The sequence below is a fragment of the Triticum urartu genome, chromosome 6A (genome assembly GCF_056163025.1).
Source record: "Triticum urartu cultivar PI428250 chromosome 6A, HENAU_Tu73, whole genome shotgun sequence".
NCBI lineage: Eukaryota > Viridiplantae > Streptophyta > Magnoliopsida > Poales > Poaceae > Triticum > Triticum urartu.
In genome coordinates this window covers 574,074,634-574,080,463 of record NC_141878.1, presented here as the reverse complement: position 1 = coordinate 574,080,463, position 5,830 = coordinate 574,074,634, and the positions used below count along the sequence as shown (strand labels likewise).

Sequence of the window (5,830 nt, the reverse complement as noted above, 5' to 3'; positions counted from 1 at the left end):
AACACCTATCCGGATAGCTCTGAGTAGAGATACCGGATACATATAATGGAGCAACAATTTGGAATAGCTCCAAGTAGAACAGTTATTTAAAATGGCTCTAAATATAGCGTAGAGATTTGCGAAGTACATACGGATCTGAATGTTGCAGACCCGTTGACTAAAACCTCTCTCACAAGCAAAACATGATCAAACCCAGAACTCATTGAGTCTTAATCACATGATGATGTGAACTAGTTTAGTGATACTAGTAAACTCTTTGGATGTTGGTCACATGGCGATGTGACCTGTGAGTGTTAATCACATGACGATGTGAATTAGATTATTGACTCTAGTGCAAGTGGGAGACTGTTGGAAATATGCCCTAGAGGCAATAATAAATTGATTATTATTATATTTCCTTGTTCATGATAATCGTTTATTATCCATGCTAGAATTGTATTGATAGGAAACTCAGATACATGTGTGGATACATAGACAACACCATGTCCCTGGTAAGCCTCTAGTTGACTAGCTCGTTGATCAATAGATGGTTACGGTTTCCTGACCATGGATATTGGATGTCGTTGATAACGGGATCACATCATTAGAAGAATCACTACAACAAAATTGACATACTGTGGCGAAAATCCTCATGACAATGGTGGACAATGTCACCGATTACTGCAAATTGGTGACGATAAACGTCACTTAATTGCCTCGGCCTCTGAGCACACCTGACTACCAATTTCTGTGACAGGTTGGTATTTTCATGACGGACTTGCCAGTGTCACCGAACACTACTAATGTGTGATAAACAAAAATTTTTATCGTGTAACGTCTAGTAGTGTGACCCGCCATAGCTAGTTCACGGGTTATTGAGAGGTAGGACCCATGCATCAGCTTGGGTAGTGGTACTCGCCACAATTTTTTCAAATGCTATTAAGGGTTGTATTATTTTGCCCTATCTAATACCGGCCATGGAAATACTTTTATTTACTGTTTTTTATAAACTAAAAACCTTGTTTTGTTCTCTCATTTTCCTGAGATGGTTATTTTTTTCTACTATAAATAGGTAGTGAATTGACGAAAAGTTTAATTGGACATTTGTGATCTGATGTTGTCTATCTCAAAATAAAAAATGGAAATTGAACGGGCAATGGAAAAAATTAATGCAATTATCTTGTTATTATTTCTAGAATAAATACGTAGTGGATGTGTTGAAAAGCTCAATTGGGCGTTCATGAGCTAATGTTGTTTTGCTCTATCTCAAAAGTTAAAATGGAAAGGCGAGAGTAGATGGAAAATATTTTTTATTCTTATCTATAAAACAGGTAGTTGTTGGGCAAAAAACTTGAATAGGGTGCTCGTGAGGTGATGTTGTTTCGTTCTATCTAAAAAATTAAATGATTTATCTGTATGGCGAACCATCCATCTCCGCAACAGATAAAAACAATCTCTTTGTCGTCTGATCCCAATTGAAATCAAACCATCGGTTCCATCATGGTCTGGATCAATACCGTAGGAACCCGTGTGGGCGAGTAAAACATATTTAAGGCCATTGTGTACAAGTTTGGGCATACTTATTTACAATTATAAAAAAACTAGATAGAAAATACCACATCATAATGGATATATAAGATTTATTTTTTTCTAACAATCTTATGCTATTTATTTCAAATTAAATGAATTAAATGATATCAAAGTAGAAATTAAATCCTGAAAATAAATCATTTCTCTGCAAAAATAACTCTTTTCCCTCCACCCAAATACTCTTTTCGCTCCATTTCTCTATTCCCCCCCCCCCCCCCCCCCCCCCCCCCCCTCATCCCCCTGTGTCCCCACTCGTCAAAGACCCAGGCAAAATTACTCCTTCTATTTCACCCGCGAAGAGCCACCGCCCACGCCGCATATCTCTTATGCCCCGATTCAACCGGCTCTCTTCTCTCCCCAAGATTACAACCCCGATTGGAACGACTGGCGGCGGCAGATCAGGGGAGGTCGCCCTACAGGACGAGCTCGGATCCACGCAAACATCCCGCCCTGCGCGGATCCGGCCCTCTTCTCCCCCCAATTGCAGCGACCAGGGACGCCAGCTTGAAGGAGGTCGCCCCGCCGCCGAGCTTGGATCCACCGCATCAACCCGCCCAGCGAGCACCCTGCTGTCTTTTCCCCAGCGCCTGGCGACGTCTCTCGGTGATTTCCTCATCCCTCTACCCCTTGGCGTTCAATGGTTGGGGTTCATGCGTACTACTACTCATCCCGCCCTTCTCTGCAATTAGTTATTTGCCACAGCCTGCGATGATAAAAAGCCTGAACCTCCTGCTAGATAACTTTACTTATATCCTATTGATCGGTCTATGTGCAAAACTACACTAGTGAGAACATGGTTTTGCATTTGTTATAGCCTGCTATTGTAGAAAGGGCTGAACCTGAATATATGCTACTGCAGTATAGTTACTGTTACTGAAAAGTTCAGTTAGGTATGAGATGCGTGGCCTTAGCTAGGACCTGGGAGATTTCTTTTGCGGCCATGTGCTTGTATGGCTACTCGTGCATTCAGAAGAAAATTATATGTTAAGCATTTGATGGTTGTACCCTACTGTAATTATAAAACTAGATGCTCTCGATCGTTGTATGGTGTCATAATCAGACGAACATAAACGCATGAACTAAAGTATGCAACATATAAAAGGAGAACTAATTACAAGCAGGAAGTAGTGCATCCTTGTATCCATGTATCTACATGTCCGAATAAACTAGCTTATTGATGCACCACTTTATCTATGCTAAAATGCGAAACTGAATTCTATTTTTGTGGTTCTGATGCCCCATAAATAGTCCTTAACTAGTGCTGTCAAAACTGAATAAAGACTGAGACAGCACTTGATTTTGACTCGCTAAGGAGATGTTTAGCTTTGTATCAGTGTACTTTTCTCTCCAGTACTAGTTAAAAGAGAACTAAACCTAATCTTTGCCATGCCTCTCCTAATTTAGCTACCCATGATGTTAAGCGTCTGAAGCCCACAAGCATTTTCAGTATGCCCAGAACTTTGATAAAAGCAGATACATTGTAAGCTTCAGTATTCTACTATATTCATACATACTAAGCTGGGTAAAATCAAGCTGCTCCTACTTTGCGAACATACAGCATCATCCATCGATCCTTAATTCTAAAAGGGTAGTAAACTTTCTGGTTTCTAAACTATGCCAGTAGCTACGGCAATAATATTTTTTTCCTGTTTTTTGTTCTGAACATTTTAGTCCTGTTTTCCTTGGCTTACTGGCTGTTGATTGCTTTGCTTGTTAGATCCCAATGCGTGAGATCATCATTTATATACAATATTAGTGCATCATGTGCTTGCATCCTAACTTATCTACTTTGTTATATTCATCTAAGCTCCAGGAAGGGGCTTTGAGAGATGAAGAGGAAGCCACCATTTCTATGTCCAAAGCAATGGTAATATATCGTGTGGACTTACATCTTAAATAATGTGTACATCAGTGTGGACTCACTGGCTTTAATTATTCTTGCTTATATCATGTTTAATTATTCTTGCTTATATCATGTGTATGTCATTTTGCACTATAACTATCACAAATAGTTGACTAAAGATTGATTCATGTTGTTCCTCTACTCTTTTAGACAATGCTATCTATGTTCACTGCCCGCCTTTTTGAACTAGTGTTGACATTGCATAAGTCACTGTTGATTCACTGCCTTCTTTTGCTTGACTTGTTTGACCCAGGTACCTAAAGGTTGTACCATGCCAAAAATGAAAACGCAAAACTGAGAAGCTGCCGAGCATCACCAAAAGACTGAATCTAGGTCTTATGTTTCCACTTTCAGCAAAATTGTAAGAATTCCAAATACCTTACTTCCAGTCCTATGTCTATCGCATCTTGTCATTATATATGGAGTAGTAATGTTAGATTTTTATAAATCTTGTAGAAAAAGGCAAGTACAATAATCAGGACCCAAGTCCCATTGAGTTTTTCAAAGAGAACCATACAAACAACAAGACTGACATCATGAGCGAGCCGGCACATCTAGCCTATGTAAGATTTCTTCCTTTATTGTTTCTGACTTGAAATAGATTCTCATATTGATTCAGTGTATCCATCATATGAACTTTACCTTGAGCATCAATGTTTTCCTTTATACAATAGAATGTGACTGGAAAGAAAATGGAAACACAATCAGAAGGTGAGCAACCAGTGTCTGATTCAATGATTGTGGCTGAAGTTCTAAAGGAAGAAAGCACCAATAGCACCTTCCTTTCCAGCATGAGTTATGCATCAAGATCCGAGAGATCTGGGAGCTTTACTTCATCAGCACAGATCTGAGTTCTAGAATAAAGAATTGAACAAAAGGATGGCGAGGCGAGAGATGCAAGGGACAGGTACTTATCTTGTTTATCGTTGTGTTCTGGTTGTTTCTTTTTTCTTGCTTTTCTGCACGTGCACAGAGCCCTCATGATAGTGAGAAAATGAAAACACAAATATTTGTGAATAAGACATTCTTTTTTAGTTCTTGTAACAAACTAAGGAGTGCTTCGTTGTTTATGTATGGTTTGATCCAAATCCAATAATCCAAAGTAACATAAAAAATAATAAATGCTTGTAATGAGAATACATGTTTTGTTGCATGGTCTTTGTTGCTGCAACACAAAGGCATGAGAATAAGGTTGTAATGTATGGTTTCTAATCCTGAAATCCAGTATGATTTGTTGATTTGTTTATGTGCTTGATTTTTAGAAGAACAATATAGGCTGGTTTAATTTGATCTAAAAAACTGTTGTCCAAGCATAGTTGCTTCTTGCATGGGTTGCTGACTTGATATCTTATTGGTGATGCTTGATGTTTCTCAAAACGATAAATGAAATTTATCTCTTGGTTGTCCATGTTTTTAACCATTATAAGTTGTTTTGGGTTTTATTGTTTCATTTGCCAATTCGAATGTTCGCTTTCACATTTAATAATGTACCCCTCTATTTTACATTCATATTTTGATAGATTGTAAGATTCTTAGTGGTACACTTGTACCTTGTTATCTTGTCTATTTTCATCTCATCAGGATGCAACGTTCTTGTGCTTTGTCGATTTATAGGCACCGATAGGAGTTAGTGGCGAGACTTGAAGCACAAGCGAGAGCATTTGAAGAGATGCAGAGGAAGCAACATGAAGAATTCAAAGATGTGAAGAATATCCAGCAAGAGAAGAATGAAGCCTCGTAAAAGAAGCAACAAGAGACGGATAACCTGATTGGTTTTCTCTTAAGTGCTCAAGCAACTCTGCAGTCCCAATCCAAACCTAATGGTGCATGAAGGCCATCCTTTTGCGATGGAAAGATAGTTGTCGAATCATATATTGCAATCATCAGGATAACACATGTGGTCTTTACTTATCTAAATAGTGCATTTCAACTTGTGTATTGTTGTCTCAAACTCGTGGGCTAGTGTTATTTTTTACAATCATTTATGTTGAGAGGACAACTGAGCTAAGATGATGAAGTATATAATATTGTAAATTTATGATGTGATTTGGATCTTAACTTATTTATATAATGTGATATGAATTAAATACTTATTGTGATATACATTTGGAATACAGTGGACTTGATAATTTGTTGTGATTTAAATTCAAAATAAATTAAATATTCATTAATAATGAAAGTAATGATGTTGGCAATGGGATAGTCTACTCGGGCATTAGACGTTTCATGAATTTAGTGACGTTGCTATATCACTAAATATGGTACAATATGGCATATTTCCTCGGTAGCGTGTGACATTAGTTGGTTGTCATGGAAATAACAACTTGATGATGTTCTAGAGAACGTCACTGAAGGTCC

General features: G+C 38.1%; 1 long non-coding RNA gene across 2 annotated transcripts; it reads left to right on the top strand.

The window, feature by feature from the left end:
* The first annotated feature begins 1,846 nt into the window (after positions 1-1,846).
* Positions 1,847-5,530, top strand: LOC125515209 (uncharacterized). 2 transcript variants are annotated; one of them, XR_007286876.2, is made up of 6 exons: positions 1,847-2,172; positions 3,383-3,436; positions 3,726-3,833; positions 3,929-4,035; positions 4,147-4,379; positions 5,087-5,530. It is a non-coding gene; the product is annotated as an uncharacterized LOC125515209 (long non-coding RNA). The 2 variants fall into 2 exon arrangements; XR_007286875.2 differs by having other exon boundaries at positions 3,377-3,436.
* The last annotated feature ends 300 nt before the right edge of the window (positions 5,531-5,830 follow it).